This window comes from Vombatus ursinus, unplaced genomic scaffold, assembly GCF_900497805.2.
Source record: "Vombatus ursinus unplaced genomic scaffold, bare-nosed wombat genome assembly UNPS02014942.1, whole genome shotgun sequence".
Lineage (NCBI taxonomy): Eukaryota > Metazoa > Chordata > Mammalia > Diprotodontia > Vombatidae > Vombatus > Vombatus ursinus.
In genome coordinates this window covers 23,401,303-23,413,936 of record NW_020954720.1, presented here as the reverse complement: position 1 = coordinate 23,413,936, position 12,634 = coordinate 23,401,303, and positions in this window count along the sequence as shown.

Genomic DNA, 12,634 nt, shown 5'->3' with positions numbered 1-12,634 from the left:
TTGGTGAAATACATTCCATATGTTATTGCAGTTTTGTCATATTATAATCCTACGAGATAAGTGCCTTATAATACCCCACTCCCACCCCTTATAGACTAAAAAACCTGAGGGTAATATGTACTTGAACACAGGTCTCCTAACTCATGTCTTTTTCTACTGCTCTGTTCTTTTTCTACTGCTATGTAGAGTAGTATGGTGTATTTCTACTATGGAGGGCAAGGTAGGTGGCCCAGTGGATAAAGCACTCACTCTGGAGTCAGGAGGACCTGAATTCAAAAGCAGCCTCAGAAAATTACTAGCTGTGTTACCCTGGGCAAGTCACTTAATCTTGTTTGCCACAGTTTCTCAACTGTAAAATGAGCTTAAAAAGGAAATGGCAAAGCATTCCAGGATCTTTTCCAAGAAAATTTACAAAATAGGATCATGGAGAGTCAGACATGACTAAAATGACTCAATAACAATGGCAATATAAGCCTGAAAAGGAAGGTTAGTCAGAAACTTTGAAGGTATTTGGTAATAGAGAGACAGAATTATATTTGCACTATATAGAAGACTTGAGTAGGATGGATTAGAAAGGTAAGAAACTGAGGTCAGAGGGACCTGTGACAAAAATCTCCAAATAGTCTGAGTCAGAAGTGATGAGACCTGAACTAGCATTGTGGCAGTGAGAGAAAGAGGAAAAGAATAGATAAAAAAAAAATATATTGTGGATGTAGAAATAAGTAACGGGTAGTTATTCTGGAAATGTAGTTTGGAAACAGATTGTGATGAGATTTAAGTCTCAGGAAAAATGGTTTATATTTTATCCTAGAGGTGAGAGAGAGTTACTAGAGATTTTTGAATGTGGAAATGAAAGACTTTTATTCTTTAAGAATAACAATTTGGCAACCTGCATGGAGGATGTATTGGAGAGGGAATGAACTAGATGCTAGGAGACCAAGTAGAAAGCTATTAAAATATTTAACATACCAAAACCAGAATTCTTTATATCCCTCTCTAAAACTAGCCCTTCTTCAAACTTTGCTATTTCTGTTAAAAGTACCACTATACCTAGATTCTTCTAAATTCATAACCTCAAAGTCAACTTGCATATAAAATCAGTTGTTGAACTTTGTCAATTTCACCTCCACACAATCTCATGGATTGCCAATTTTTCTTTTTGTATGGACGGGATCCCAAAATTCAAGTTCAGGCTCTCATCAACTTTTGACTGTTATACCATTCTCTTAATTAGACTCTCGGCTTCTAGTCTCTCCCATCTCTAATCAAGTCTCCTAAAATTAGCAAGAAAAATTTCCCTAAAATAATTCTGACCATTTCATATTTCCATTCAGGAGTCTTCATTTTCACGCCTCTTGCCTCCAGAATAGAATTAACAGCAAGAACAACAACAACAGCAATAGCAGCAGCAGCAGCTGCAACAGTAAAAATGACAAAAGCAAAAACAACAGCAGAAATAGCAAAAAAAGCAGGAACAATAACAAATCCAAAAGGCACAACGAGAAAAGCAGCAGCAAAAGCAACAACAACAACAAAAATAATAGCTATCACTTAGAGAGTTTTTCAAAGTCTGAAAAGTATTACCATGTTATTTTATTTTATCCTTCAACAGTTCCTTTTTCCCAGTTGTCATAAAAATGTTTAAACTTCTATAGAACTTAAAAAAAATTCCAGGTATTCCCATATGCTGGAACAATATTAAATATAGTCCTAGACATTAGTGTGACCAATGCTGTTTCATAACTTTTCACGGTAGGTGACACTTAATAAATGATTATTGATTTCATTAAATCATGGTCCACCATTACCATCTTTCTTGTTTCCTATTGACATTATTTTTAATTTTATCACACACCCATATATGTATATATGTATACATACATTTGCTGTGACTATGCATTGATTCCATATTTATATGTCACTATATAAAACTGTTCATATTTATGTCATATATACATGTTTAGACTTTATATTATAAATATATTGGGTATGTGTAAATTATATATATGTATGCATGTATGTATATATGTATTATTTTCAATCTCCAAATGTACATTATTGGTTTTTATTTTCCATTCTTAGAATCCTTTTTTTTCCTTTAAGACCAGATTTTTTCCCCCTTGTGCATTGATTAATGATACAACTTTCAGTAATTCTTTTCATCACTCTTGGTCTTCATGTTTACCTCTGAGTTGCTGTGATTTTCTTTGTAGTCTCAGAAGAAAACACGATGTGAATGTGGCTTTGGTATTGTTTATAAATACACTTTGATGATACAAAGTTGAAGCACTTAATCTAGACATAAGTGTAGTAGTTGTTGAGCTCTGTGACATTTCTAAGAAAGGAATCTTTTTATAGGACTTATCGATTGAGTTCAAGTGAGATCAGTGAATCTTCTGCAAAAAGTGCACTTCATATTTCGTAATCTTTAAAATGAATGCACTGACCAATTTCAAGGTTTAAAAGAAAAAAAAATCAGAAATGATTTTGCATTTGTTTAGAAATGTACAAAATAGGCTAGATAAACCAATCAATACCTAATTACCAGTCTATCTCTGCAACTGCAGCCTTGTCTAATTTAATGCCTACACTTTCACCGAGATAAACCACCTGCTGGGTGACCTGACACATTTGTTTTGACAGTACTTTTAAAGGCATAGCTCAAAATATGGCAATAAATATCTCACTGTAAGAGCAATCCTTTTCTGGGGTACTTGACTCCTTGAGTAGATTCATACATATTCACAGACAATGAAACCCTGTGATCTCCTGATTTGTAGCTAAGGAATAATACATACATAAAAATGCATGTTTTGGGTATTAGACTTAACTGGAGAACAGTTGAACTCCTGAAGGATATGTCAAGTGACATATTTTTGACTCTGGTCAAATAGATGGTGGGAGAATTTTTAAGTATTATTATGAAGCTTTTTCTTGCTTAGACCTTAGTGTTACCTTTCCATGCAGCACTATAATTAGAATAAGAAATGAAACTAGGTTTTTGAAAATCTCTATAGAATTTTTTTGAAATCTATGGATTGAATAAATCTCAGAACACTATCATGCCATGCATGTAGATAATATTCCCATTTCATTCCAACCATCACTACCAGCCATCTACTTTCTACTAGTATATACAAAAATATACATATGATTCTATACAAACAGTATGTTTTCTTCTAGCTAAATTTTCATTCTTCCTATGACCCCTTTTTTGTTATAGAAATTAACCACTAATTCATTAGAGTATTGATTTTTTTTTTTTTACATATATAATTTTAGGCACTGTGGAAGGTGCTGTGGTTTCAATGGCAAAACAAAATCTACTTCTGTTCTCAAGGAGACTATGTTCTAAAGTAAAGTTCTAAAGTAAAATGTAATAGAAAAATAGGTAAAAATAACGTACACACACATATGTACATATGTATCTACCTATCTTGAAACACACACATATAATCAAGCAAAAGCAGTATAATGTGGGAATTACCCAAAAATTTGGAGGAAAACATTGGGGAAGGCCACATACAGTAGGTGACATGAGCTAAGTTTTAAATGTAACTTGAGATTCTGAGAGGTGGAAGTGAGGAAAAAGTATATTCCAGCCATGAGGGATATTATATTCAAAGGCACAGAGTCAGAAAATTGAATGTCTCATATGGGCAATAGAAAAGTCATTTTATTGACATGTAAAGTACATTAATGAGAGTAATCTTCAGTAAATATGGAATAGTAAGCTGAAATAGTGAGACCTTTTAGGATTCTCTCCTATATGCAATAATAGCTTCTTAAGTAGGTAATTGACCTGGTCAGGTGTGTGATTATTTGGGTTATATTTATTGGAAATCAGAGAGAAAGTATTGGTCATAAAATAGAGTCTCTCTTGTTATTCTTCTCCCTCATGGTTTTTGGAAGAAAAATTTGTTCATTTTCAGGATATAATTAGATTCTCTGGCTTTTAGGGATGGGGTGATAAGAATAAGGCATTGGGACAGTGCAGTACAAGACTGGTAAATAAATGTTCATATGGTTTAGGCTTGCAAGAATCCTTAGAGGTCAAGTAATAAAATTCTCTCATTTGAAAGATGAGAAAACTGAGATCCAATGACTTGCCCAAAGTCACACAGCAATGTAGTAGCATAAATTAGATGCAAACACAACTTCTGATGTTACATTTAATTTTTTTTTACTATGTAACACTACCTTTCTAATGAGATTTTTATCTCTGACATATGCTTTGATAGGCTGAAAAGTTAACTTTGTCCAAATCCAATTTAATGTAATAAACATTTGTAAAGCAACTATTTAAAGCAAAGCACAATGTTAAGTACAAACTCCATGAATTCCTTGAGACAGGGACTGTTATTCCTTTTTTTTTCACCAGAGTTTAGTGCAGTGTCTGACACATAGCAGATGCCTAACAAATTTTTATTAATTTTATTGGCAGATGCAAAATAAGTTGCTCCTGTCATCAAGGAGCTTATGTTATACTAAGGAGAGGTACAAAATATACACAGATATAAATCCTGGGTGAAGCAATTTCACTGGGAGTGAGCACAAACAAAGAGAAGAGCCAGGAAAGGTTTCTACTATGAAGTAGGACAAGGACTGAACCTTAAAAACTATGAGTTTTCTAAGAAGAGGTGAGGATAGAGTGTAGTATAGGTATAGTAGACAGCCTGTGAAAAGACATGGAGATAGTAGGTGGAATGTTGAGTTTGGGAAGTAGCAAGTAGGACAGTATTCCTAGAATGTATAAATATGTTTAAGAGGAGTATTACATTATTCTGGAAAGATAAATTGGAGTTAGCTTATGGAGAATATTAAATACCAAACTGAGTCATTTCTTTTTATCCCAGAGGAAGTAAGGAGTCATAGACATGTTTTGTGTGTGTGTGCGTGTGTGTGTGTGTGTGTTTGTTTTGGCATTATAGTGGCATGAGCAACCTTGTGGTTTAACAACATTAATATATCTTTCAAAGATGAATTAGAAAGAGGAGAGACTGGAAACAAGTAGAAAGTCTTTACAATAATCCAGGCAAGAAGTGTTGGCAACCTCAATGGGAGGAGTAGTCAGAAACTTGGCAATTGATTGAATAATACAAGGTGACTAAAAGTCATATATTAGGAAGCTGAGTGAGGATGGTGTCTCCCTCACAAGGAATAGGCAAGTTTGGAAACAGGTTTGTTTATGCGGATGTAGGAGTTATATTTTGGACAGACTGAGTTTTGAGATGTCCAACATGAGAAGTTCTTTGTCTGAAAGACAGATTAGAAGTCATTTACATGGAGATAATTTAGCTCATTTGAGTTGATAAGCAAACTGAGAAAAGAGGGTAGAGTAGAGCATTGAATGATATTTATGCTTAGTAGAGAGGATACAGGGAATGGCACTGCAAAAGAGAAGGAAAGGTCAAAAGGAAAGGAGAAGCACCAAGACTTAATCAATGAATTGATGGACTTGGATTTAGGAGAATCTGAGTTCAAATCATGCATCTTGTGTTTACTACCTATGAGACCATAGTCAAGATACAACCTCTGTGAGACTCAATTTCCTAATATGTAACATGAGAAATAATCCCATACCATCTACTTCACAGGGTTTCTATGAGGTTCTAATTAGATAAAAAAATGTAAACTATTTTGTAACATAAAATGTCATTGATTATGGGAATAATCAAGAGAGATCATTTTGATGGAAGTGAAGAGAATGAGGAGAGAGATAAGTGTTAGACAAAATCAAAACCTGTATGATTTAAGACCAATGAATTGAGCATTTAAGATTACAAGTATTTATAGCAAAGAGTAGCTTCAATCATTTGTTGGGATTGGAATCCAACTTGCAAAGGCTGGAGTAATTACTGGAAGAAGATGGAATGAATGCAAAAAATATTTAGATGACTTTAGCAGTTCGTCAGTGAAATGGAAGAGAAATCAGGGTAATACCTTAAGGGGATGTTAGGAAGCATTTATTATGTGTTATTAAGCATTTGTTTCATGCTAAGTCTTGGGGATATAAAAAAAAGGTAAAAACATGAACTACTCAATGAACTCACACTCTCATGAGAGAAAATCAGTAAACTATTATTTGCAAAGAAATATATATCATAAATGGGAGATAACCTCAGAAGGAAGAAGGGAAGCAAGAAAAACCTCTTCCAGATGTTAGGATTTGAGCTAAGTCTTGAAGGAAGCCAGGTAAACTAGGGTCAAATGCAGTTTGGGGGTAAAGAATAAAGGGGGAGTGACATAGCTATGTTTCAAGGTCACAGTAAAGGGTAAGGACAAATCGATCATGAGAGAAAAGGAGTCCTTGAGAGGTAAGAGTGGAATTGAGGATACCAGTAGAGGGGTTACCCCATGAGGTGGGGGATGATAGGCTATCTCTTTTTCAGAAATTGGAGTAAAGCATGAGAAGGTGGGTGAACTTCTTTGCTTCAGAGCCAAAGAGAATGTTACATTCGTCTTCCACGTGGCAGTCATTCAAATAGTGGAAAGCAAGTTTCTTTTCTTGAGGCTAAATATCCCTTGTTCTTTTAACTGGTCTTCATGTAAGAGGGACTCAGGGCCATTCCATTCTGAAATCTCTTCTTTAGAAGCTTTACAAATTATCAATATACATCAATATACAGTGCCCAGAACTGTACAAAATTCATGATGTATGATCAGAGAAGAACAGAGAACAGCAGAAATATCACTTTCCTAATTCTGTACACTGTATCTCTCTTAAAACTATCTAAAATATTGGATCAGTTTTCTTAGCTGCCATATTATGATACTAATTAATATAGAGTTTAGTAATCTAAAATTCTCAAATATCTTTTGAATAATTATTTTAAGCACAGTTTTTCATCTTTTATATCTTAGGTGATACAGTGGATAAAGGACTGGGCTTGGAATCAGGAAGAATCTTCATGAGTTCAAATCTGGCCTCAGACACTTAACAGTTAGTTGTGTGATCGTGAGCAATTCACTTAACTTCTGTTTGCCTTAATACACAAGGGGAAGGAAATGGCAAACCACTCCAGCAACATTGCCAAGAAAATCCAATGGATGGTATATTCTACAGAGTCACAAAGAGTCAGACTGAACTGAAAAACAAGAAATGGAATGTTTATTCGGGCAGCTAGTTGACACAGTGGATAGAGTGCTGGGCCTGAATTTAGGAACACTCATCTTTCTGATTTCAAATCTGTCCTCAGACACTAGTTAGCTATGTGACTCCATCAAGTCACTAAACTTTGTTTCCCTCAGTTTCCTCATCTATAAAATGAGCTGGAGAAGGAAATGGCAAATCACTCTGGTATCTTTGCCAAGAAAACTTAAAATAAAGGGTCACAAGAAGCCAGACACGAATGAAAAATGACTAAACAACAAAATATCTTTAAAGGTGATTTGTTGGAAACAAATGAAATACTTTTCATTGATCATAGAATGTAACTTCCTTAAAAATAGAATTTGCTTTTTGTGTTGAATTTATATTCTCAGTAGCTAACATAATAATCCTAGAGAGCCTTTAATAAATATTTATTGAATTGAATTTATCCCTATTTAATTCATGTTATTGATATGGTCCAATGTTCAATCTGCCTTGACTTCTCTAGAGGAAAGTGATCTTCTCACAAGTAAGGCATAGATAAAAATGGCAACTTGGAACTTGAAAGACAACATAAATAGGAAGATAATAAGGGAATACTTAATTGTTCTTCATATTAACCTCTGGTTGGCACAATGGACATAGCACTGAACTTGGAGTCAATAAGATCTTATTTTGAATCTTGCCTTAAGCATTCCCCAGCTGTGTCACCCTGGGCAAATCATTTAGCTTTTCTATATCTCAATTGTTTCATTTGAAAAATGGGAATAATAATAGTATCATTTTCCTAGGGCTCTTGTAAGGATCAAATGAATTAAGATGTGTAAAGTGTTTTGCAAATTTTAAACACTATGAAAAACTACATCCTCCTCCTCCTCCTCCTCCTCCTCCTCCTTCTCCTCCTCTTCCTCCTCCTCCTCAAAATCAGAATCATGTGTTACAAAGCCTATATAAGGTATATTCTAGGATGTTAATGGAACTAGTATTTGATTTTTGAGCCACTGTTGCTTACATTTGAAGACTACATGAAGATCAATTGATAAAATTAAAAATATTTTATCTGGATGGAAGAAGAGATGAAGAGAACATGATAGCTCCCCTTAAGTATATGGAGGGTTAGCTATGGAGGCTAAGAAAGAAGGAATAGATATTTTTCTTGGCATGAGAGGTCAGAACTAAAAAATTTGTTGTATATTGCAAAGTAGAAAGTTTTGATTTTCATTAAATGAAAACTTCCTAAAAATTAGAGCTATCTTGAAGTAGAATGGGATGACTTGCACCAACTTTCAAGTTTAATGGCTTTCTCTTTAACTAGGCATTCAAGCAAAGGTTAAAAGATCATTTTTTCCCAAGTATTTTTCTTGAAGATTCCTCTTTAGGAAGGGGAAGAAAAGGGAATAATCATTTACATACTATTTGCTACTATGTTTCAGTCACAATGCTAAGTCATTTTACAAATATCTCATTTGATGCTCACGAGAACTCTGCTCTTTTTAACCCATTTTATAATTGTGGAAAATGAGATAAATAGAGGTTAAGGGACTTCCCTAGGACCATAAAGCTAGTAACCAAATTCATATTAAACTCGGGTCTTCTACCACCTGACCTCTTCAAGTAGAGTTTGCACTAGATTGCCTCCAATATCCTTTTGATTGAAAATTCTGTTATTTTATCTTTTAAAGAAATGAGATTATTCCTTTTTATTGTGACTTTTATTAAAAAACTACATTTTCAGATTTTTCTGAAAGAATTATTTGAGTTAATAACAAATTCCTTTAAAACTATTAAGAAACACTTTGTTGCATCCTTTAAAACAGTTATTTGGAAATTGTGATATTTAGATTATCACTTCAAAAATTTCTTGGCTGATCACCTGGAGACAGTAGCCTTAGTACAGAATGAATTGAGCTCAACTCTGGGTCTGTCCACAGTTAGCTTTCTGACAATGTGTATCACTTACTACTTCTGGCCTTCAGTTCCTTCATCTGTAAAATTAGGTAGATTGACTTAAATCTTTAAGGCCCCTTCCAGATCTAATGGTCTATTAATATATCATAATTAATCATTTAACTTACATAATATTTTAAAGGAGAATTTCTATAATGTTAAAATCAATTATAAAATAGAGATGAACCCACTGCATGTACACTTTCAAAGTTATAGAAAAGAATATTAATCATATACTGGATTTATAGAAACAAATGTTTAGATTTCTCTCTTTTTCCCAAATAGGTATTTGGGTTTAATATTTTCTTCACATTATTATTTATAACTATTGTTTGATAAACTAGTCAAAATGAACTTTGCAAGATAATCACAAATCCTTATATCCAATTAAAAACCCATCTTCTAGAAACTATAAGTTGTGAAGAATACTCCTTAACTGCCTCTTTACTAGTACAGTTCTAGTACTCTGAAATTCCATTACTTAGATATTCTTTGCGTTCATTTTATACATTTCTACATTTTTTTTGCACAAGGAAAATACATTCCATGTTAGGAATCAAAAGAAGTTTCTAATATTCAGTTTCTAGACTATAGATACAATACAGAATAAGCATGGAATGTATTACTTGAACTGAAACAGAATGAAATAAAGGAAAACCTTGAGAACTATATATGTAATGGGTAAAGCAATATCAATTGAAAGAACAACCATGAAAAAAATCAAAACAGAATGCTTCGAAATTAAAATAACAAAATGGGCTTCACAGAAGACATATAAGAAGACAGTTTCCCTCACTTTTTCACAGAGGTCAGTGTTCATGGGTGTGAAATATTGTATATAGCATCACATTTTTCCAATATATTGATTGTTTTTTACTAATTTTTCTTCTTGAAAAAAAATCTTTGTTTTATGTGACTATGCTTTGGGATGGGAAAGGGAAAAGATGAAGGTAGAAATCTAGGTGACATAAAAACAAAAAAAAATTATCAAAAATTCTCTATTTAAAAAAAAAAGTACTTGCTCCATTCCAATGCCCACATAAACTCAATGAACAATACAGTGACAAAGAAGCATCAAACTAATGACTGAGTATTGCAGGTTTGTTATAGGACAATAATACAAATAATAATAGCCTCCAGCATTTCATAACACTTTAAAATTTTTGAAATTCTTTAGAACATCACATTTTATCCTTACAACAACCTTGTGAAGTAGGTGCTATTTATTATCCCAATTTTACAGATGAGGAAATTGAAGCTGAAGATGGTTAAGTACCTTGCCCAGGTACATAAAATTAGTAAATGTCTATGGTTATATTTGAACTCAGGTTATCTTGGCTTCAGGTCCAGTAATCTATCCATTGAATCACCTAGCCTAAAGTTAATTACTGAAGATTGAACTCTAGGATGTTAGAAATTGTGACATATTATTGGACATTACAAAAAGTTACCATGCACTGTATACCTGGAATGACATGATTGGGAGTTAGAATCGTACACCAGAAGCTTCTTAGCTTATATTAAATATAGCTTATATTACAAATTCAAACCCAAATTATCATTGATAATTAAAAAAAACTATACTGAAATTGGAGAATCATTATAAATTACAAAACGTTGCCCACATTAATCTCAACCAAACATTGATACCCTCCTACTTAATTTAAAAATAATGTTAGTAGTGAGTATTTACACATCAAATCCGTTTTATTGTGACCTACACTAGTGATCATATAAATAAAATCACAGATCCATGAGATAGTATCAGAATTGTTACTACAACTGTGATTCTTTCAAAAAAAATGTTTCTGTACCCTTTTCAGTCATCTAGAATGTTGTGTACTTCATAATAATGTTAACTTTCCTTTTTTAAAATTTTCTTTCAAATATTCTCTACTACCTATTACACAAGAAACATACACAAAACACTCTGAGTTAAGTATATATGGGGATGAATCCTTGGAAAAGTTATAGGATACAATAATCAGTTATGAAATACATTAAAATAATAACAGCTTTCATAAAACTGTTAGCAATAGAACCCAGTAATGGTATTCTTTTATGGATTTCATAATTACTTTAAAAAAGAATTAGCTTTTGAAACTAATATTCAGCTATAGACCTTCAGTTAGCTGGGCAACCATATCCTTATATAAAAGTATTTTCCAAATAAATATGTCAAAATTATATAACCACAATTTAAAATTTTATATTTTTTTCACCATTTAAAGGCACATAGCTCTTTTAAATTAAAAGTTACAAAAAGTTAAAGAAGCTTTACAAATACATGGTATTGCCAAATTTTTAGTGAAATTTTAAGTTGTAAAACCAGTATTGCTTCCTTTAAAATTCAAAATTTCTTCTTGAAGTTTGAACTACTGGCATTATTATTCTCACTTTACAGTTGACAAACCTGAGACTCAAGGGGTTAAAATGACTTATTCAAAGAGAAATGACTACTGTCAGTTGCAGGATTATAGCTTATGCTTCTCCCAAGTTCAAATGGAGTTCCAATTTTACTTTATCACACTGTTTTTTATTTTAATGTCTGTATATGTTATCTCACCTGGTTCTTAAAACATCACTTTTTAGTGATAAACATATTATCCTGATTTTATAAATGAAGAAATCAAAGAGCTATTATCTAAATGAATTGATCTAGGTCAAAGAGAGAACAAATGACAATGTTTCTAATCAGAGCTAGCCCTTTTTAATTCAAATCCCAGTGTTCTTTTATTATAGCACCTGTCAAAGACTATCATTTGGTCTGGTGGCCAGGGGTGGAGAACCTGCCCCCTCAAGGTCACATGCGGCACTCTAGGTCCTCAAGTGTGGCCCTTTGACTGAATCTAAACTTCACAGAACAAATCCCCTTAATTAAAGGATTTGTTTTGTAAAACTTGGACTCAGTCAAAAGGCTGTACCCAAGGACCTACAAGGGCCACATGTGGCCTGCAAGCCACAGGTCATTGGCTTAACACTAGTATAACTATCTTTTCAGTATACTTTACTTTGCTAGTTAGCTTTCTTTATCTTTTGCAAGTATGGTAAACCCAAGGAACTATGGAAGTTCCCCAAAGCAAATCAATTGACAACTCTAATTATAAAGCAATTCTTGAGAGTGGGTGATTTAAGTGTATAGAATGCAACAAAACTAACTTCACAGGACTGAGAGGATTAGATTCCTCCAATGTCAATGTCACATGATCTGATTCATAGAGTCACTTTAAAGTTTGGAACAGTTAGTAAATAACTTATCAAATGCCCACTTCTGCCTTTATCTGATTCCAAGGATTCATTCATCTCTCTGTTCATTGTTCTGTACATCTGGGTTGCTTATTGATGTTCTGAATCATGTTGATCACTCTGTATTCATTCACTGCCCTTACAGTTACCTCAAACCTGTGTCAGCCTTTTCAGAATGAGGTTGTAAAATACTTTCTGGTATCTGAGATGCTGCACTGTGGCTTTAGAACATCGACCTGACAGTCCCATTTTCTATTTTATACACACGATCCTTTTCTACCAATATTTCTGGAAATAGTAACAAAACAATATAAGTTTAAGAAACTGATAAGAAAACTTTTTCATCAG